General features: G+C 44.5%; 1 protein-coding gene and 1 long non-coding RNA gene across 5 annotated transcripts in view; one reads left to right on the forward strand and one right to left on the reverse strand.

Moving 5' to 3' along the window:
* The window catches only part of MEGF6 (multiple EGF like domains 6), a 262,583-nt gene that overhangs the window by 96,550 nt on the left and 142,694 nt on the right, over positions 1 to 23,339 (forward strand). The gene's annotated exons all lie outside the window — the stretch shown is intronic.
* Positions 15,827 to 23,339, reverse strand: part of LOC115076562 — a 41,873-nt gene continuing 34,360 nt past the window's right edge. For both annotated transcript variants that reach the window (XR_003852796.1, XR_003852797.1), the window contains 2 exons: positions 21,843 to 22,084; positions 15,827 to 21,534 (listed from right to left, as the gene is read on the reverse strand). This is a non-coding gene — a long non-coding RNA (uncharacterized LOC115076562). The remainder of the gene's footprint in view (positions 21,535 to 21,842; positions 22,085 to 23,339) is intronic.

Consider the following 23,339-nt stretch of genomic DNA (forward strand, 5'->3'; position numbering starts at 1 on the left):
TCCCAAACAGTAGACAGATCCCATGCCACTAATGCCCAAGTCTAAGCCATGGCTTTCCCCAAGTCTGTCTGCTTAATAACAGTTTATGGACTTCTCCTCTAGGAACTTGTCCAAACCTTTTTTTTTAAAGCCAGCTACGCTAAGGGCTGGGTTTTCAAAGGGTTACGCGCGCCGGGCCTATTTTCAAAAGGCCCATTGACGCGCTTAAAGCCCCGGGACGCGTGTAAGTCCCAGGGCTTTTCTAAAGGGGCGGGGCAGGACGGGGTCAGAGGCTCCTGGCACAGTGGCCATTTGCCGCTGTGCGGGGGATCGCGCGCTGGCCGACTGTCTGTGCGCGCAACTTACTTCAGCCCCAGGGCCGAAGTAAGTTTTGAAACAAGAAAAAAAGAAAGAAAAAGGTATGGGGGAAGGGAAGGGGGGGGGGGGGGGTAGGGAATGGGGGAAGGCAGCACGGCTCGGCGCACGCAAGGTGCACAGTTGGCACCTCCAGCAATGAATTCCAGAGCCTAATTATGCATTGAATGGAAAAAATAAAATGTTCTCAGATTTGTTTTACATGTGCTACTTACTAACTTCTCTAATATGTTAGAAGGAAAAATAAAAAGTGGAATCTAATGCCATCGCATATTTCATGTTAAGGGGTGGAGCTGTCAAAGTGCCATTAGGTATTCATGAGCTGGTGTTTCATGCCTAAAGCCCCCACCTTTTGAGGCTGCTTTTAACCCTGATTCTGCCCAGTCACAATCTGGTTGATTTTACAGTTCCTTATTTGTAAGCTCCATGGAGCAGGGACTGGATCTTATATGCATTTGTGTGGCATTGCATATGTCTAGTTTGCAGCTCTGATTGCCAGTACGTAGTTCATGTTTCTAGAATGCTCTTTTTAAACATACATAAGCTCCTGAATCTCAACTTTAGTAAACGCCTCGCCCTCCATTATAGTATCATCCCCAATAAAACCAAACCCATGAAATGTTTTGTCACCGCGAAACACAGTTGGGTTAATCTTTGTCACGAGGAGCTGCTGGCATCTTTGAGGTCTCTCCCCAAGGTGTGTGATTAAGTCTTGTACAATTGGTGGTTTCCAAACTGGTTCTCAGGGACCACATCATGCTAGTCTGGTTTTCAGGATGTGCACTATGAATATACATGAGGTATATCTGCATATGCTTGGGATCGTAATATATGCAAATACTGTGTATACCATGCATGCTCGATATCCTGAAAACTAGACCAGTTTGGGCCTTATAAATGCTCCCCTTCCAGCTTTCATTTTTGGGATATTCCTGTGGGTTCACCTGATCTGAGGGGGGGAGCCGGGCCTCTTAGCTGCCTTCGTTGGGAGCCTCCTCCCGTCCACACCTGCTCCATTCTGCCACGAGCAGATATTACTAGTACTTTTACTAACTAACCGGATGAGCCATGACATGCTCTGAATACAATGAGCTCTCTGGCAGGGTATTCCCTCTTCTGGACATTTGGACATTCATTCTTCCGAGAGGATACCAAGGTCTTTCAGAACTCTCTGTATTATTTTATTCCTTTATACAAACCTGTCCACTGGACCTTGACCAGCAGGGGTAAGCACAGTAGCAGCCATCGGCCTTTCCCCTGGGCTTGATAATATGGCCGCTGCAGCGCACCCCGGTACCCGCCAGCCCCCGTTGGACAGGAGACTCTGGCGAGCTTCTCCTTCATCACAGTGCTGCGGCCTACGCCCGCAGGGCCGGTCCACAACCCTACCAGCCTTAAATGGGGAAAAAGTCCTGTTAAGAACCGGAGGCAATTCCCACATCTGCTGTGAGAAGTGAACCTGGAAGAATGCGCCATTGATGCTGTGCATTGCGTTTTACGGTGCCACCAGTCCGAAATAATTTACGCTGTCATTAATATCCTTTCTTGGGTTCTTTACGTGACACTGGAAAGAAATCGTAGGTTGTGGTGACTTATTTATTTATTTATTTTTTTAAAGAGGGGACTAAGAATAATCTTTTGAGGTCACCCAAGTTCCTTTTCCAGATGTCAGCATGGAGGGACTGGAGGGACTAACAGTCCCCTGTTATAGGAAGGTGCCAGGCTGAGGGACAGCATGCACTGAATAACAGAGCAGCAGCGCAAAGGCCGTTCCGTTTGGGGATTACTCTGTCAAGCCGCAGTCTGCCTTTTCATAATAAAACCTCGCAATTGGCATCTGAAATTGCCCTGTAATATGTACTTTGGCTTTTGTGGCTGGTACTTTTGAGGCTGATTAATTTGTAGCCAGAACTCCTGGATAAATCTGGGTATTTCTGCAGGGCCTGGCTGATTTAAGAGACGACACTGAACGTGAAGTGCTGCTTTTATGTTTTTCCCTTTCAAGTCTCACTGACAGCAGATAGGACAAAGGTGCAGCATCAGGTCCAAAGAAGCAGGTTGAGTCTTCAGGCTCAGCTAGGACCAGTCGTGGAGCATGCAGCGGAGACTAACCATTGAAGGAGTGGGGAAATAGATGGTCTCATATGTATAATTTAGTACAGTCTAAATATGGTTAATTAAGTAGCGGGTGGTGTTTTATTTAGAGGGCAATAATCAAAGGCATTTCTGCAAGTATAGCAACTTTTTTTTTTAACTGGCAGAAGTGGGATCTTTGATTCTTACCTACCCTGTACGCAAGTAAAAGTAATCACATTTTTTCTTAACAATGCAGATGCGTACCAGGGGCTGGGGAGAGAGTGGGATACACAACAACATGTGTACTTTTTCGGAACAGCGCACGGCGTTCAGAGCATGCAAAACTGCAGGCTTTGTTTTCGTTTGAAAAGCTACCCGCCGAGAAAGCAGGTGGCCTATTTTTCCTTGGACAATAATCAAAGTAAAACGGAGGGCAGAGTTTGGCTTTGCTTATTGATGCAGACTCCATGATTATCTCCTATCTATGCCTGGCTCTGCATTACCATTTTGCACAATATGTTAATACTTGATGCCATCAGTCCATGCTGAAAACTCATGTGGCTACAGTGTGGTATTGTTAAAAAAAAATAAAAAAATCTGACTTTGACCAATGAAACGGTGGCCGATGAAAGCCGTTAGGCCTATCCAGTTGGTCCAAGTTTACTTCCTATTGCAGTGCCAGTTGATCTTTTTGATTTAACTTTTTTTGCAACCAAGGATCCTTCTGTGCCTCTCCTAGGCCTTCTTGAACTCCATTACTATGTTTACTTCCATCCAGAGCCAGATTAAGACATGCTGAGACCCTAAACTTTGTCAAGTTTTAAGAGATCCCAGAGATTACCCAAAGAATGGAAAAACTTGGTAAGCTGAGGTCCTAAACCACAGCCTAGGTAGCTTGTCACTAAATGCTGAACTGTCCTGGGGACGGCTGTTCTAGGAAGAATTATTTTCTGAGCTTACTGTCCCCTTGCAGTGTGACCTCTAGTTGTAGAGTGCCCTTGTGTGGCTTGTTTTCTTGTCTGATCAAGTAATCGGATCGAAAGAGTCCTAACAGGATGGGATGAAGACAGCGTCTAAACGAATGCTTGCAGACAGCTTATTTTTAGTAGCGGGCCTGCCCTCTCAGCACGTACAATGGATGCATCCATTATCCTGCAGCCGGTAGGAAGCTGGGACTGGGAGAAGGCCATTGTAAGCCATAGACAGGGAGCCCTGATGGATGTCGTTCAGCCGATTTGTTCTAAATGACCCGTGGTGGTTTGTAGAAGTTTCCTGCTAGGATTGCCCTGGACATTTATGTAACCTCTTTAGTCTGCAGTGGAGCAGGAGGCTGTATCTTCTGCGGTTTAATACCTGGCAGGGCAGTGAGGTTTTTAAACAGAGAGGCAGAGCAGGGAACCAGGGTCCAGGTGCCTGTTAAAGGGGAAGTGGGAAGATTGAAGGGACAAGATGTTCCCTTTAAGCACTACTGATTCACCGTAGTGTGGAAATGGATGCAGTGCACTCAGGTCACTTAGAAGCGTGCTGCAGATTTGTCATGTGTTATGCATTGGGCTAAAGATCAGTTACCTTGCACATGATGTAGGACACGCTCTTACGTTTTAAAAAATGCCAGATGCACATTTTAAAACGCTTTCATACAAACAGATGTTTAGTTTAAAAAAAAAAAAAGAATAATCGGGATTTTTATTTCTTAAATACCCAAAAGTGATTTGTTCAGTAGGGATGCCCTTTCGTTTTTAACATGGAAACACCAGCAAAATTTCCTCTTCTCGTTTTGTTTTTTCCCATCCGAAATAACCCAAAAGCTAAAAAAAAAAGGTAAAATAATGTGCCATAACCCTATCATTTACCAATTCCCCTCCTTAAAAATGTGTTGATAACGTTGAATAAAACCCTTTAATGGTCTGTAAGAAATTGTATTTGTTTTTTTTGCTTTATAATTTTGAACCACCTTGTGCGCTGCAGCCTCGGTGACCGAGATAACGAGATTAAATCATCACTTATTAACTGTAACGAAACTAATATCTGATCCGTTCGCACTGTCTTCCTGAAGGAAAGGATTTGTATCCATATGAAGCCAGGCAAAAAAATCATGCTTTCCAAGATGGCTGTGTTTAGCTGCTCTGAAATATCTTTTTCATTTACCTCCAAAATGCCTTCCAAACGCCTTTCCCCCTGATAACCTGCTGCCCGGGAAGGGGGGTATTTCATCCTATGTGCCCGCCAGACCCGCACTAGTTGGCGCTGATAGTTCCGTTGCGAGCACGGGTGAGGGAGCATCTGAACTGCCAGGAGAGGTATCGCTCAGGCCCAAGGATCTTCGGTTTCCTCCTGCAGAGAGAGCATCCGTTTCACCTCCATCGGAGGCGCATTCTTCTGCTGGTGGAGGCTCTAGGTAGAGTGGCACCCAAGCAGTTCTTTCCATCCATTTTGTCCGGTGAAGCCGGTGGGGAGAATTTTGTGACGCAATCATCTCCTTCATTGATTTTGGCCCAGGGATAGCCTTTGCCATCTTCTGTGCCAATATCGATGGGCAGTCTAGGGCTGATTTTGCGGACCTTCTCCGGTGAGTCGTCCTTCTTGTCTAACAAGCTGGCAGTGCAGGGCCAGCGCATCCTATTAGGTGAACTAGGCAGTCTCCTCTGGCACCGACCATTAGGGGGCGCCGAAGAGCAGCCATGTGGGGCCGCGAGTAGAGCCTATCCCACTCGTGGCAAAGAGGAGTAGAGATTCGGCAGGCTGCGAGCAGTGCCCATCCTGCTTGTGGCTCAGAGAAGCTCACACTCGGCAGGTGCAAATGAGATAGGAGTTGGGGATGAGACCGGAGGGACAGCGCAACGCAAGGTGGAAGGTTCCCCTAGGTCGCCTAATACCCTTGCACTGGCCCTGTGGCAGTGGTAACATTGGGTGCCATAATGGGATCTTTTGGAAGGCCTTGATAGATTCCTTAAGGATTCTAATAATAAAATTGACCTAACTTCTAAATTTGAGTCTTCAAAGACTGAAAGTGACTCCCAGTTTCTGGAAATTCAGTGGAAGCTGGCTAACGCAACTCTTCAAGGCGGCTGTAGTCAAGGACTCTTGACGTGTGAAATATCTGTAAAATCAAGCCAGACGTTTAAATTTAAGATTTCTTAATTTTCCTAAAGTATTGGGAGAGTCACCACGCTTACTAAATACTTTGGGGGAAATTCCCTCCGTTAGTAAAGTTGTCTTTCTGCTAATCACAGGCGGCGTGCTTAGAACCCTCATCATGTTACCTTTAATGTTGCTGATAATCTGTCAGAATTTCCAGAAAGTTCTGGAATTAAGGTGGCTGAGCGTTCTACTTTGTTAATCTCCTTTATCTATCAGCAAGATGTTAATGATGTAATGAGAAGATTTTTTTTAGGCATATTTCCTCTCTTTTTCTGGGTCAGACGATTCGTATATTTCCTGACTTTGCTCGGTCTACGCAGGAGTGGCGGAAACGTTTTATTGCCTTAGGATCCAAAGTTACCTCTATGGGTTATTCCTTTTGTTTTACGTTACCCTTGTAGGTGTATTATTAAGGATCGAGACGATTGTTTTGTTTTGTTTTTTCTTCCTGAACAGCTAAGGCTTTTCTTGCAATCCAGAAGTGTGCCAACACCACCTGCTGACTTTCAGTAGGAGGCATTTATATAGATCAAGCTATTCACTGTGCTGTGTGACACGTTAATTCTATTGCTTTGCTATTGTATTGTTTATTGTATTACCGGTTCCTCTTCAGTTGCTTTTCTTTATGGAGGTGCTGAATATGATACTTCCATTTGCCTCTTAAAATTTCTTTTCTTATTAATGAAGTACATATTCCATGCATTTGCTTTGTATATCATTAACATTTAATAAATACAATGTTTAACAAATCCGTGGTAGCCACTTGTTATATTTGCATGGCCTTGCTTGGAGTTGAGACAGAGACTGGGGCCATGTTGCTGCTAAGCCATCCGTTCGCACGCTGGTACGAGGCAGGACTTACTCTCTAGGGATGCATATGGTAGCTTTTCTAGCAGGTTAACACATACATGCATTACTGTAATTTTCCTAGACTCGTGGTAATGCCATCTAGTGTCCTTTCACTAGATTACACCTATAGCATTTTACTCTCTGCGAACGAGTTGTAATGCAAGGAGCCGAGCAGATGCGTTAGTTTGTGAATCCACGGGATAGGTATGGCAAAAGCTTTTTTCTGGCTGCGGTTGAAATGTAAATAGTCGGCTTTTTTTTTTTTTTTAATGTTCTTCCATTTTTCCTTTTACTATTCTGCCTCCACATCTCATGGAACGGTAAGAACTGGGTGGGGATTTTCAGCAGTCACGAAGCCAAGCCCTTTCTTAAATTTATGAAGCCGTTCCCTGCCCTGCTTCTGTCTAAGCCATGCATAAATCTCAGGGCCCTGGCAGCTCTGATTTGTCATTTACATCCTCTGCTGAGAACAAGGCGCCGGATACTGCCTGTTTAAAGAGAATGTGGCATGGGACCAGATAATTTAGGATGCCAGTAACTGTGGGAAAATAATGCTGCTCGTCTCCTTTTTTTTTTTTTTTTTTTGCTTTAAATTTGCTTCATTCTGCCTTGAGCTGTCGTCTTTTTTTTTTTAGTTTCGCAGCCAGCGTTACAGGCAGCTGCTGTATTGCTTTTACTTCTGTGTCGCCTTTGGGGAGATTGAACAGACACCGGGAAGACGTCCCGTTTTCTGGGTGTCTTGCTCAATACTGAAATCTTCAGGTCTCTACGGAACGCAGCATAGAATGAAACCACACGGTCCTTATCCGCCACCGTTGTACTCTCTGAGCGAGGGATTCTCGGTTCAGCCGTCCGTGGGCAGCCTGGGCTGAGCGGTACAGGGAATGCCAGTGACGCGCCCACGCCCAGCCTCAGCAGGGAGGGAGCCCTTGCACGTTTCTTGAGTGGGCACTTGGGGCTTAGCTGTACCTGAGGGAGTCGATCACGTGCCATGTCTGGTGGGTAAAATACTCGGCGCATCTGGCCCCTGACAACAAGCTGTCAGAAGCATTTTTGCAAATGCCTCTCTCAGCCACAAGAGGTTGCCACCGGTACCAGACCTGTGGCCACCGGAAGGTCTGGAGGTGGAAAACAGCAATGCCCTGGCAGTATTATAATCACGACGGATTTAAACAGACCACTCTCTCCGGGTCCCACGTTAGCCCACTGAGGAATCTTCCCTTCCTTCATGTAACCCCTCCTCCTCCTCAGCCCTGGAGCGAAGGCTCCCCACCTGCCTCTGTTCTTCTAGCAGGGTAGTGCATGATCCAGGGACTGAGCCATCCTAGGGGCGGGATGATAGAGGTAGGGGGGGATCATGGAACCAAGGTGCCTCGGTGTCAGAGGGGGCAGAAAATGGGAAAGGGGAGAATGAATTGGGGGTAGGACCCCAACCCGTCTTTTAGGGACGAGCACCCACAGTACCTGAATGTCATCCACTTTGAAGTGCTGAAAAAAGTGCGAAAAGCCCAATATAAAAATCTAAATTAAAAAGAGCATTTATTTGCAAATAAAATTTTAAAAAGATGCAGCGAACCACCTTCACTTCATTTGCAAATGAAATCCCATGAAAATTCAGGTTTTTTTTTGTTTTGTTTTGGGCAATAGTGCAAGCTATTTCCTGACATGAAAGAATGACCCCCCCTCCCCCAGTGAAACAAAATTCAGCCAGAAACACCCCCGTCCCCCCCAAAAAAGGTTTGGTCCCCACTCATCATTTCTTTCTAGCGTTCGGGTTGGCTGGAAGTCTCCCTTTTTTGGAGTGGGAGGGGCAGACTTTTGATTCTTCAGTGCCAGGAGCCTGGGAATCTTAAAGATTTTCCCTTTTAGAAATGAGGATGGGAATAGGAGAGTAGGAAGCCTGCACCCCCCCCCGGGTGGCCTCATATATATTTCTAGCGTGCTGTAATTAGAGGACGGTGGTAAAGGCATTTACCACTCTGGCTAATTAAAACCAAGGAGTAACAGCTTTGTGCCTAACATCCGTCATCTCATGCATCCAGGCGAATCGCACTGATACCGCTTTGCAGGTATAAAAATGTGCCCGCCCGTCATCAAACCCTCATTCTCTTGAAGCCTTCTCCGTGCAGCATCAGGGGTGCGAGGGAATTTTTCAGGGTCCATCACTGTCACGGGTCATGGTCTTCCGTCGCCCCAGCAGAATTGTGGCATCTCAGAGTTCTCCGTTTTCTGAAATAGACACGGGGAAATGGATAAACTGCAGGACGAGAGGCATTTGCCAAACTCTTATCTGTAATTTTGAGCCGGTTGCTTCTTTTTTTAAAATTTTTTTATCATCCTGTTTTTCACTCTGCAAAATTCCTTTTCACCCACGTCCTTTCCAGAGATGCTGTTTACAGTGCAGGCGCTGACTCCACATACCCCATGGAATTGTTCCTCGCACGTTTCCCAACCTTTCAGCCGTCCTGTTTATGAAAAAGAGAAAAAGACCCTTCCTAAGCAGAGAGCGACTCCGTCATGAAATCTTTAAAATGATTTAGCTTAGTAGGAAAAGTTCTTCATTTTAATTGCGTAACCCATAAGTCAACTCATGCATAAGGATGTCCATGATCTGAACCACGTTCACAGACCTCTTTAGGAAGGGTCGGTTGGCTTTGCTGTTGGGCTCAATCCCTGATTCTTGGACTGGCCAGGGCTGAGGGAGTTCCTCTTCTCTTGGAAGCGGGAGAATCCCAGCCGTTACTTAACATGGATGACTTGAAATGCACTTGGGCTCAGTCCTGGCTTTATGCACAGGGCAATGTTTTTTTTTGTTTTTTTTTAGGGGGTGGGGGGGGGGGAGGGTGTATTTTCTGTCCCCACCTTCCACCACTTCATAATCCCGATTTGGACCTACAAAGGCATTTGCCAAATCCTGCAGACCTTGGCTCTAGCAGCAGTGATAGGTTCCTCCCCTCCCCACGGGTTTCTGTGCGAGGGGGTGGGTGGGTGGGTGGAGTCCGAGTGCAGGCTTGGTTCCCTATGCTCATTGACTTACCAGGCTTGCCTCCCTTGGAGCCAATGTCCTGGGGTTTGGGGGCGGGGGGGTGGGGTGGCATGATGATGATGATGGTGGTGGTGGTGGATGGATTCTGTTCTTGCTTGTGCTGGGTTCTGAAGGGCATCGTGGTCCGTTCTCGGCTGGTGGTCGGTTGCTTCAGTGACTGAGCTGAATGGTGGTGGCGGAGGGGCGGGGAGGAACCCTGAGTAGCTGTGAATTATGCAACCAGAAGGCGGTAGGATCTGATTGAGAAGGAAAACCAAAAGGAGCAGAAGGAAGCTATTGAGCCAAAGAAACTTTTTTATATTTTCTTATTTCTTAATGAGTTGACTGATCACTTGTTTTTTGCTTGGCAAGAAGAGGCACTCGAGTCATTTCAAACAGTCATGAACTAAAAATGTGTTGCTATATTGGTCACGGGAAACAGAAAATATTTTGGAGGCCGTGATATCCTTTCATTGAACTAATCCCAAGAAATTAGAGACAGATGAAATTTTACAGGCGCTTTCGGGAACTCAAAGATGCAGCCAAAGAAGGGACTTGTCAGGCCCACAATGCTTAATCAGGCCGATGGCATTCAGTGCGCTCAGCTGAGCTCGCCGGTTAACCTGTGGTTGGACGCGCGTCCACAACCCCATATGCTATAAGGGGATTAGTGCGTCCAACCCCCTCGGAGGTAGTAGCGCTCATCACATGCAAATGTATGTTGATGAGGCTATTAGTTATTCTCCCCGATTAAAAAAAAAAAAAAAAAAAAAAAAAAAAGTGTGCCCGAATCACACATTTTCAGCCTCAGAAATTAATGCCTGCCCGGAGAGGCGTTTAATTTATGAGCAGCCCAAAAAGTGTACAGAAAAGCAGAAAATACTGCTTTTCTGTACTTCCTCCGACTTAATATCGTGGTGATATTAAGTTGGAGGAACAAAAAGGAGAACCATTTAAAAAAAAAAAAAAAGTGTGGAAAAGAGATGCTGAATTAACGAGTGTCCGTTTCCTAACCCGCTGACAGCCACCTCTCCTGGGCGCCCGCTGCCGCGAAAGCTGTAGGGGAGCACAATTTCCCCTAGCCTAGAGCCTCCTTTTTACCGCGGCAGCTGATTTAAATATTAAATCGGGTGCTCCGGAGAGGTCGATCGGCGCGCTTTAGGAGAGCAGGCGCGCATTCATGAGCTCCCGTTTCCCCGCGCCGATATTGCATCCACTTGAATGTGCTGTAAAGCTTCATTTTGGGCCAGAACCTATCACAGCCTGTAAAGTATCCCCGGTTCTTTTCAGGAAAGTGACACCAATCCCAACTGAACTGCATCCCTACTAGGAAAATCTTTAGAACGGAAATCGTGATGAAACGGTAAGAAATGTGGACCAAAAAGATAATTGGTGTGTCTTCTTGCATTGTGTGTAAATGCTGTAGAGATGCGAGAGAGAAGCATTTCTTGTGGCTTTACGTTGTGTGTGTGAAAGGAGAGGAGCGGGGGGGGGAAGGGGCAGGATGTGTGGCGTTTATCTAAATTACAGGCCGCATTCCGATTTTGTGAATTCTTGAATCTCTTCCAGCTCTGCATGTTTGACAAGGTTGTACTCCGTTCAGTAGCAATTAGGGAAAGCACAGCCAGCTGCCTCCCGCTGCCAGCTAGCCTCTCATGATGGATTAGTGGCACAGAGATGGCCGTCTCTTTATTCTTAAACAGGTAATAGGAGACCTGCCATTTACAATTCTCATTTATCTTCCTTGCAATGCATTTGAAACTGATTTTAAATCCATTTTAAGTGCATTCCTGGAAGGCTGATGATGGCTTTCTGTGCGTTTTTGTAACCTCTATCTAAACCCACTGGCTAAATAAGTTTACATGAGAGAAACATTGTGCTTCTTTTTAGCTAGTAGCTGCAGATTAATTTGGAAATAGGGCCTGCAATGATACGGTGGATGAGGGAAACTGGTCAGACTGGGCAGTCCAAATGGCCCTTCTCTGCAAAGAGCGACTGGGGGTATTTAGAACAGCGTGACTAGTCTGTTAGCGTGATCAGAACGCACATCTGGAAAATTGGGTTCCAATCCTGTCTCCTCTCTTCAGTGTGTCACCTTGAGCACGTCATCTAGCAAGCATGGTATCTGTCCTCAGGTTATTATAAGCCAGTAATTGTCCAGAAGTGGATAGCATGAACTGGAGCTTGAGTTGGGTTTTGATTTAAGTCAGGGGTGAGCAAACCTTTTGAACTATGGCCTCCATCCATTCATTTAATTGGTTGAGCCTCCCAAAGATATATTTTTTTCTCTCTCTCTCTCTCTCTCTCTCTCTCTCTCTCTCTATATATATATATATATATATATATATATATATATATATATAGAGAGAGAGAGAGAGAGAGAGAGAGAGAGAGAGAGAGAGAGAGAGAGAGAGAGAGAGAGAGAGAGAAAAAAAATGTGTGTACATGTACACTCACTCTCACACACACAAATGCGAAGGTATTCACCAGGAGCCACACTGTCAACCAGTGGCGCAAAGCCCCCATTTGGTTTCTGTTCAAGTCGCCTAAAGGAATAAAAATACACTCACTCACTCACTCACACACACACACACATACACTCACTCACTCACTCACACATGCAAACATCCTGTACCAGACAGAAACAGATACCTCATAACCATACAGACCCCCTACACCAGACCAACAGAGAGTGAAACAGATACCTCATAACCATACAGACAGATACCTCATAACCATACAGACCCCCTATACCAGACCAACAGAGAGTGAAACAGATACCTCATAACCATACAGACCCCCTACACCAGACTAGCAGAGAGTGAAAAAGATACCTCATAACCATACAGACCCCCTACACCAGACCAACAGAGAGTGAAACAGATACCTCATAACCATACAGACCCCCTACACCAGACCAACAGAGAGTGAAACAGATACCTCATAACCATACAGACCCCCTACACCAGACCAACAGAGAGTGAAACAGATACCTCATAACCATACAGACCCCCTACACCAGACTAGCAGAGAGTGAAACAGATACCTCATAACCATACAGACCCCCTCTACCAGACCAACAGAGAGTGAAACAGATACCTCATAACCATACAGACCCCCTATACCAGACCAACAGAGAGTGAAACAGATACCTCATAACCATACAGACCCCCTACACCAGACTAGCAGAGAGTGAAACAGATACCTCATAACCATACAGAACCCTACACCAGACTAGCAGAGAGTGAAACAGATACCCCATAACCATACAGACCCCCTACACCAGACCAACAGAGAGTGAAACAGATACCTCATAACCATACAGACCCCCTACACCAGACCAACAGAGAGTGAAACAGATACCTCATAACCATACAGACCCCCTACACCAGACCAACAGAGAGAGAAACAGATACCTCATAACCATACAGACCCCCTACACCAGACCAACAGAGAGTGAAACAGATACCTCATAACCATACAGACCCCCTACACCAGACCAACAGAGAGTGAAACAGATACCTCATAACCATACAGACCCCCCTACACCAGACCAACAGAGAGTGAAACAGATCCATTAGCCCAGAGAATTCACACATAGACAGACATAGTTACCCCATATACAGAGAGATAGAAACCCAACACACCGACCTTACCGCACCCAGACAGGAGACAGAAAGAGGCTCAGGCCAGGACACCCAGACAGAGATAGCGGCACTCCACTCCACTCCACATCCAGACACACAGGCCACGCACCTCAGTGGAAAGGGCTGGAATATTTTTCTAAAAGCTTACTGCCACCCAGAATTTTTTAGGAGCTGAGATAAACTTCATCTCCCTCTGTCCAACTTTTTGTAAAGTTTTCATTCATTTTTTTTTCCAATTTTTCTCTTTTTGTATTTTTCTTAGTTTTCTCATCCTTTTTATTTTCTTTTTTTTAAACACTTTTTGCCTTTATTATGTCTCACCCCCCTCCTCATTCGCTCTGGCTTCTTAGCTCACTCCCCTTCCCAAGCTCATCACCTCTTTTTCCCTCTGCGGCGGCAGCAGGAACTCCTCCCAGCCTGAGGGTGGCAGGCTCTTCCCATGTCCAGTTCTGCCTCAGAGCAAGCAGCTCCTCTCCCTGGCTCGCCCAAAGATGCTTGGCTAATCCGTGGCCTGCTTACAGTGATGTCGCTACGTCCTGGAGGCCCCCTCCCTCCTGAGCATGCAGGGCTCAGGAGGGAGGGAGCCTCCAGGACGTAGTGATATCATTGTAAGCAGGCCACGGACAGCCTGTGAGCCCCCCCCCCCCTTCAGGATTGTTCAAGCCTGCTTTGGGAAGGTCCGCCCCCAGTTTGCTCACTCCTGATGTAAGCTTTGTACGTTCTTTGAGACAGGAGCCATAGCTGTAGAATTGGTTATCGGGTGGTTCCATGTACTTTGGTCTTCAGATGATTATGGAAGGTTTTTAAGCTCATGAGTGAAACACAAAGGGGGTCAATATTCAGCCACTGAGCAGCTTGGCTAGTTAATTCAGCTGCATTTGTGAGTTTCTTTACTACCCTTTCAGGTACTCTATTTCTACCTTACGGGCCGATACAGTACAGTGCGCTCCGATGGAGCGCACTGTTAGCCGGCATTTGGACGTGCGTTTTGGACGCGCTAGCTTTACCCCTTATTCAGTAAGGGGTAATAGCGCGTCCAAAACGCGCGTCCAACCCCCCCCCCCCCCCCCCCCCCCGAACCTAATAGGGTCATCAACATGCAAATGCATGTTGATGACCCTATTAGGTATTCCCGCGCGATTCAGAAAGCAAAATGTGCAGCCAAGCCACATATTTTGCTTTCAGAAATTAGCGCCTACCCAAAGGTTGGCGCAAGTTTCTGCCGGCACCGGGAAAGTGCACAGAAAAAGCAGTAAAAAACCGCTTTTCTGTGCACCCTCCAACTTAATATCATGGTGATATTAAGTCGGAGGTCCCGAAAGTTTAAAAAAGTAAAAAATTAAAATGGGCCCGCAGCTGGCGGGTCGAAAACCGGACGCTCAGTTTTGCTGGCGTCCAGTTTCCGAACCCGTGGCTGTCAGCGGACTCGAGAACCGATGCCGGCAAAATTGAGCGTTGGCTGTCAAACCCGCTGACAGCCACCGCTCCGGGCCAAAAGGAGGCGCTAGGGAGGCGCTCCTAGCGCCTCCCTAGCGCCTCCTTTTTACCGCCGGCCTTAATTTAAAATAAATTAAAATACTGAATTGCGCGCACAGGAGAGCGGGCGCTCGCCTGCTCTCCCGCGATTTTACTGTGTCGGCCTGTTAGTTATCCACTTTAGGATAGGTCAGCGCCATGACCAGAGTTAGCTGAATAAGTTAAGTGGCTAACTCCACACATCCCACCCCCCCCCCCTGGAATGTCCCAGATTTAGGCGCCTAAAATCTAATCACAACTAGTTATCTGGATAGAATTTAGCACATAAGTCTCTTACTATGCAGGTTTTGTCATTTAGATTTATTTCTTTTGAGTCTAAATGGCTTTTGACTATGGACCTCAAAACCTTTCCTTCAACAATCAGAGAATTAGTAGTACTGACTTTACAATTGCTGCATCCTGATCAAACACTTAAGTACTGCTGAGATCTCGACTCTTTTGTGTAAGGAGCTGCTTTGGAAATAACAGCTTTCCAGTCTTGAAGACCCAGGCCCACCCCCGAAGTCTTGTTAAACAGCAGAACGCAGGGAATCTCGTGAATGTAAACTCAGAGGCTAGACTAAGGCCTGTAGCTGTGTCTGTTTTACTTTGCTTTTCAAGACATTTAGATTTAACCTCTAACCGGTGACCTGGTAGCTGGCTGGCTTAAACTAACAAAGCGCTTGGCCTGCATAATTAGGGTTTCAGCACAGACACACTGTTATGAGGTTTGAAAAGAAAAGGCTGGGAGAGAGCCCATTACACTGTAAATACTGTACCCTGCTGACAGACTCCGTGCGACACCCGTGTTGTACTTGTTGCAGTGGGGACATATGTTGTTGAGTGTTCACTGTGTATTTTGAATTTCATTGTACTCGAAACTCTGTGTTGAATTTGTCCCAATGCAGATTTTGCAATCACGGGTCCAGTAGTTCATCTTGAATGTACATAAGTGACATTCTGTATAGGTTTGGGGGGGGAAAGGGGATATTAAGGAAAGTTTGGCACTTGCTGTTCTGCTCCAATGAATGCAAGTTGACTCTTGGGTACCATGCATTGTAGCTGATTTTCTCACAGGCTGATTCATGGCTCTGAAAATAACTGGACTGGCCACACTGAAGTACTTCTTTCTAAAGGTTTTTCACTTTATTCTTCTGAGGTAGTATTTGGTGTTGAACAATAATTGTCAAGTAAATGCTTGCCATAACCCATAGCCAACACATCCCCAAATAGTTCCTAATGGGACTGTATGTCCTTTATAGCATGCTAAGATTCTTGCACAGAATGGGTTACAGGCTTAAACTTGTGTCCGGCAAACTCCTTGTGACTGGAAAAGGTAATAACGCCATACAAATGTATCTTGGTAGTGCCTATGGGTGTTGTCAATTCAACAGGAAAACAAAAATCGGTCTCATTTTTGGTGGAACTCAATATTTTTAACATGCAGTTGTGTTCCAGTTTTGGGTTTGTTTTTTTTTTACTCCATCTGATGTCAATGCCAATGCATAAGTCATCAAGTAATCATTCATAAGTTTACAGTTTGGATCTAAAGTGTATGGGCTGTTAATCACAATAGAATCAACCATAGAGAAAGCTGCCAATCCCTACAGAAAACGGAAGGGTGGCACCCAGTCTAAAAATCACGGTCCGTACAAATCTGCACACAACAGTGGTTTCAGCACCAATTACTCCTTAGTAAAGGTGCTCACTGGAGAGGAACTCTCCCAAGGGTTTCACTTTAGTGGTACCCGAATTTCTTGCAGCAAGTCACTTCTTTCATGCAGAAACACTTTTCGTAAAGAAAAAGAGTTCTTGGTTTGTTTTTTTCTTTCATGCGCAGCAACTCTGTAGCAGAGCTCCAAGTCTGGCAATTTTTACTCCAACCCAAAATCCACTCATCAGACTCTTAAGGTAGCTCTTCAGTGAAGCACTGTGACTAGGAGTACAGAACTAGTTCTTTTCTTCACCTCTTCTTGCCTCTAGGTCTTCTCAGTCTTAAGATCTTCTTAGACATTAAGGTCTTCCCACTTCTGGGTGACCGAGTGCTCCTCCCTTGACTGCCAGCATGCTCCTAGGACAGGAGATGGACAACAGCATGTGCCAAAGTGGGTGCATGAGTTTTATGGAACACACTTCTCACTAGGCGCCTCCCATGGGGCAATGTTGGACAACCACTGCACTCCTACTCTGACCTAATTGGTCAGTGTCTGTAAGGACTCTGACTTTTCTAGTATTGAATATTTCAGTGATATCCTTCCAAATGCAAGTACCTGAAAGAGCAGTAAAGAAACTCACAAATGCAGCTGAATTAGAAGATAAGTGAATGTAAGAAAGATTCACTTCATGGCATATCCCCTAGTCCTACTACTGTTTGAAGGGGTAAATAGCCATTGGCTATGCTGACCCCGTGTATATATGGATAAAGCAGAAGCTCTGCATAGTCACATTTTTTCTCATGGACGCTGGGTTTCTCGGCTGTGAAATATTCCAGCCCCAGATACTGAAGCCAGGCCAGAGGGAATCCAACGGAGCAATTCGAAAACAAAGCATCTCAAAGCTGTACAGAAAACATTGGCACCCCAAGCTTGCTGCTTTGAATGCGTGAGCCGATCAACACTCCCTATGTTTTTTGTTTTTCTGCAAACGGTTTAGACAGCTGTAAGTTTCATAAACACCTTAAATGAACTTGAGAAGAGGGGATTGGACTTTATTACATTGATATTTGAAGAGAGAGAAAATGGTATAAAAGTATTTGACTCCCTCTGCTGGCTTAAATTGTATACAGAGAAAACGTTTGCTGCCATTTCAGTCCCAGGAAAGACTGGATAGCCTGGGGGTTGTGGATACTTAAGCTGTTTAGGAGCCAGAGAATAAAAGCACAGTGTTTTATATACTTTTGTTGCTGGAAGAATACAGAATATTTATTATAATTCTTTTTCAAAATTTATGGCACTCACTCTCTCTTTGATATATTATAATCAAATGTATTTATTTTACATGCCTATGTGCTACTTTTCTGTAGGTTGGGCTATGATATGGCAGATTATAAAGGATTATCAGTCCACTCTAAATAATTATGAAACGGCTGAAAAAAGTCTTCTGAAAGCTTTCTGTGACACTTAACCAGCAGTGAGTGAACTGTTAGCAGTACATTTATGACCTCTCTGAAGTCTACAGACATTTCCATTCTTCTTTTGTACGGCTGAGGCGTGATAGCCAGCTGATGGCGTACGGACCGGTTCAGTGGCTTGCTCCAGTTGCCCTGGGGGAAAGAAGATGACAACCTACCCTCTGTCTTCCTTGCTAAATGTGAGAGCACTACAGATGATATCCTACTGGTGGCCTAACATCGGTCTTCAAATTCAAGAGCACAAAAGCAACGTGGTATTTTATATATGTCCTAGATTAAAATGATGATATTCAACATACTATCCAGATCATATATGGGAACTTTTTGTCAATGCACAAGAGAGTGCGCATACAAGCTACGTCCAAACTGGGCACCTGGTTTTTAATGCCCGCGCATTCACCTCTCTTGGGCGCCCCGATGCAATAGGTAAGCGGGCTGCGTGCTAAAACGGACATGTTAAGGATAAATTGTGCGTCCCTAGTGCGTCCTTGGCAATGGGCACCCAGGAGCCGTGGCTGTGGGTGGGATACCAAAACGGACACTCAGTTTATGAACGTCTGTTTTATCCTGCGGTAGCGAATGTACTGGCACGATATACACGGCCTGGAGCGTGTATTATGCGCGTGTTTATTCTTCGCCCAGAATTTTTATTTTTTCCGACCAGCCTTTTTATTCTTTCAGGATGCTGCTTTCTGTGGTTCCTCATACTTGTATTGCGATGATCCTTGGTGGGAGGAACCAAAGAAAAGCAGTATTTTTCTGTGGCCAGACTTTATGGCTGCTCCGGGGTAGGCGTAAAATTTGATAAGTTGAAAAGTAAGCCTTGGGCGCGTGGCAGTTTTTTGCATCACGGGGCAATAGCTAACAGCCTCATCTACATGGCATTTATTTGTGATGAGCGCTATTAGCTATGCCTTTTTTTGGACACGTGGCTCTGTTTATTGCATCGAGGGTTATGGACGCATGTCCAGCTGCTCATTAAGCCGTGCACTAGCCTGGGCGCACTTCAATACGTCGGCCCCCGTCTCATATTCTGCTCCAAATGGGAACCCAAAAAACAATCCTCCACGCTGGAAATGTGAATTACTCAATAAACACAAAAAACATTCCCATTTAAATGTATATTAATATTTGAAAAACCCGAATGAAAATTTTTTTTTAAAGATGGCAAGAGGAGTTTCATATATAATCAACCAGCAGTTCCATCCTGGTTAACCGCGGTGTATAAATTTGTAATAACACCCAACCAACCACCTTGAATACAAACAGTTAATTTTTTTTTTTTACCATTTTTTAAAAATTATTTCTTATATCTTCTTTATCAAATCACCAACAGGAAATATATTTAAAAAAAAACAAAACGCACAGTCTCGCTGTGATTAAATACTTCTGTTCATTGCATAGTCTTGCTCAAACAGAATTGCACTTGAAAAACGTCTGAAAACCTGACATGACCACATTTCAAAAAACAAATCCTTCATCAGGGGGAATGCTATCTTTCAGTGGTGAAAATAATTCCATTAGAAAATATATCCACATTTTGAGCAAGTCCACGATAAACCAGCACTGAAGCATCTGATCACCGTTTCCTGATGGTAATATTTAAATAGACGCCATGTGACCTGAAAATAACCAATCACAGGGCTCTTCGGAATATCCTTGACGAATCAGAATAAAGATGGCCAATCTAACTCGTCATTTAAACCATTTCGGGGGCACAGAATGCAAGGTATAAATCCCAAACTGCTTGAGGTAATTCAACAGCGCACCTATATCACCTGCACGAGGTGATTCTTGTACACAGTCCGTGATGGTCCACGATAGCTGTTCAAAAGAACGCGCAATCAATCTTTTCTTAATCAAACGGCAAGTGCGGCCCACATACACCCTGCCCTTAGGGCAAGGGCAAATCAGGTCATAAACTACACAATGAGATGTGTGCAATCTGTAAAGGGTTTCCCTTAGCAGGGTCAGTCCAGCTCGTACCTACTATAGATTATTGACAAAAATCACAGTTGTGACATTTATGATGTTCTCCTGGCCCCACAGGAAGATGTTGTCTAAAAAAAGGTTGCTTGAAATGGGGTCAACAGCGTAGGCAGGCTGAAATCATTCGAGAAGAAAGAGAACCAGTGCACGTCTGCGCTTTTACAGGACCGCGGGTAAATACGTTCCTTGCCCAGAAGAGCTTGCAGTTGAAGTTTGACTTTGCATTGCAGCCAAGAAGTTTTCTTTTTAAATGAGTCAAAACTAAGACTTGAAAGACTGCCTCCTGTTTCTTTTTTTTTTTTTTTGTCTCTGATTTTAATCTGATATCCAAAATGGCAAACAAAGCCCTTCTCCATGGTTCTAATCCCTTCTCCACCCAGAGGCTGAACTGATGCACTCTTACAAAGGGCTGTGTTTATCTCTGCTGAATGGAGTTATGCACAAGACCTGTAGATGTCCTGGGATGGATGTCTGGCATCGTGTGCTGACGAGAGGTAATGGGCTTTGGGAGGCTGCTGATTGATGATGCCTTTGGTTAATATCTGGCAGAGCTATAAAGCCATGACCTGTGAGCTTGCCAGTTGCACACCGACTCTGCAAAAGAAATGTAAGGGAATAATTTAGGTGCAAAGACCTATTGTGTCCAAAATCGACTTCTGTTGAAATAAATCTTGAATAGCTTTTGCAAAGAAATTAATTCTCACTAGCCTCTTTATTTTTTTTGTAATAGTTGGCATTCATCATTCAATTTGCTTCCAGTTTTAGGCAGGTTCATCAGATTTTTATTGTGCTCTTACAGAGTGGGCAAGCTCGGTGGCAGCTCCTAGACTGTGATTTATTGCACAGCTCTGCTTCAGCTGTGTGGTTATGTTACCCTGTCGGCCGATTTGTAGGAAAGCAACTCATAAAAAATGTCTTGATGAACGTTCCGGGCCTTTGGTAATGAAATCACAGCTAGGCCTAATGATCTTAGAGTGGCCAACTGACTCCTCCTTTGTTTGGTTTTGTTTTTAAAGAAAAGGCTGAACCAGGCCTGGTTTTATCCCCACCCCCGACATGAACTGGTGGTCCTATTTTTATTAGGGAACTTAACAGGACAATCAGAAGTGATGTGCCAACAGCTTCCTCTCATGTTGTTCTATTCACTGCCAATTCCTTATCGTTGGGCTTTTGCCAACTCTTCTCTGCTTGGTGAGATGCTTTTAATTTTCAGAAGATATTTAGGAGGGCACTTTCAGGTGTCTCCCGCTAGCCCCTTCCAGCACGATGCTGGCTTGCTCTTTCCTGTCGCCTGCTGCTGCAGTTTACAATATTGTTATCCAGGTCTTCATACTGTTGCTTGGGCATCACAGCGATAATTTGATTTCCCATGATTGAGAGAGTCTGATTTTTTAATTAAATCAGGAGCAAAGAGAGCTCCTTAGGCTTGTTTGGAGGGTTATCGTGGATCAGTTTATTCCAGAATTCTCTCGTTATGTCGGCGCGGGCTCCTGGGCGTGCTCCCCCAGAGTTCTGCTTGCTTTTGCACTTTGAAATACTTTCATAATCCAACAATCCAAGCACAGGACACTTGACTGCCTCATGTTTGGGATAAACTTTCCAATGTCGTGCTCCAGCCAGGCTGGTTTGTGCTTGAATAAATTCTTGGATCTCTCAGACTTCCATTTGGAGAAACCATCTGGTAGTTCTCCGGTGCATCTTGGGAAGATCAGTACAGATCTTTGAAAATCTACAATGGATCATGCATGAATCCATATCAGGTTTATGAGGCTCCACCATGGGTTTTGCTGGCAGTAGTGGATTTCTTTCTGTAAAAGAGGGGATGAGGGGATTCAGATTGCAGTTTCAGTCAAAAAGTACAAGCAATTTTCTAATGTCAAAAGAGAGGCCACTATATAAAATATGAATTTTTTTTGCAGTATATCTTAAATTTGAGAGATTGCATGGTAAAAACTAATTTTTTTTTAGTTTCTCTACGGGATGCTAGGAATTAGCTGACATTTTTGTGGTGATGGGAATTGTAAAAACATGTCACTATTGGCATTTGGTTAAACCCAGAAGAAATTCTCACACATACTGTAAAAACAAAATTAACTTAAAAACGCATTAACCATACTTTGGATTGATTTCTTTGCCTGGGGGTGGAAGAGGAGAGGAAAGGGGAACAAGCCGGCGTTGTTCAGAGGATGGCCTATGCTTTTCCGTGTTTAAAATGAGGAAGAGCTTGCAGGCTGGCTGGACCATTTTACTCTTCATCTGCCTGCATTTTACCATATTCCTGTATTTTCTTCTAATCAAAGTTCTGCCACATGGAGGCTGTGATCCGACTCACTTTTCCCGGGCTGAGATGAGAAGCCTCTGGGGGAAGAGGAGAAATTTAACATAAAGGATTAGTCCTGCAACATAAAAGCCTGCTTTTTATTATTAGACTGTGCACTGAAAGTCTGAAAGCTACTGCCATATTGTAGATCAGCTTAAAGAGAATTTGAAGCACAAGAAATAAATAGAAAACAAAATGAAGCAAGAAGCTTATTTTCCATGCACAGCCCTGATGAAAGGCCCTGACCCTTAGGATGAGTGAGCTTCCTTCTCTGGCATAGACAATGGTTCAGTTGTGCACACGCCGGTCAATAGGACAGTACCTGGTTTCTGGCAGGAGAGGGAGTGCAGAATCCGCTGAAGGAATAATTTAATATTCCTGATGGGGGGGAAAAAAGCTTTTATTGGCAAGGAGAGAGGTGTACCCCATCAGCCAATGCTGCCATCTGTGACCGTGGACTGAATTATAGGGATGTGCATTCGTTTCATACGTTTCCCATTATATGTCAATTAGATATGCATTCGTTTCATATGTTTCATACGTTTCATATTACATGCTTGTATAGGAAACGTATGAAACGAATGCACATCCCTACTGAATTACACAAAGGTCTTGATAGTGGCGTGGCCAGAAATGAATTTTTTTTTGGGGGGGGGGGGGGGCCCAAGGCTAACATGGGTGGGCAGTTGATATACAAGTCTAGGCCCTACTATTTGTACTCTTATCAATAAATAATGTCAGAGTGCATCTGACAATGGATTTCTAAGTAGTTTTATCATGAGTGTTGCTTTAAAATATTTTAATTCTATTATTTCAAACATTTACCAGAATTAAAAATATCTTATTAATCTATATTTATTTATTTTATATTTATTGCAGTTTATAAATACATATCATGTAAAAAGTAACCGAAATTTAACAGAAACATCAGATCCAATTATGAAATAAAATAAAAAGTATTCTTTTATGAATCCTCTTTCAAAAAATGCAGAGAATATCATAACTACAATAAAACAGCAATAATCATCATAAGAAATTAAGTTTTGCAACAGGTACAGAACAGAGCTAGGACATGCCAAAAATATATATTCAAATGCTGGTGCCTCCTCAGTGACAGCAAAACAAACTCTCTCCAATGCCAAACACTTTGTGAAGTAAGACAAATCCCTACAAAAACAAAACAAAACACTAGAACCTTCCCATGCCATACCATAACCAACCGCATTAACTCTTAGGACTCAAACAGCAGCAACCTCCTTATCTACAAAAAGGCAGCAAAAGCAAATAGTACCC

The sequence above is a fragment of the Rhinatrema bivittatum genome, chromosome 15, assembly GCF_901001135.1.
Source record: "Rhinatrema bivittatum chromosome 15, aRhiBiv1.1, whole genome shotgun sequence".
Lineage (NCBI taxonomy): Eukaryota > Metazoa > Chordata > Amphibia > Gymnophiona > Rhinatrematidae > Rhinatrema > Rhinatrema bivittatum.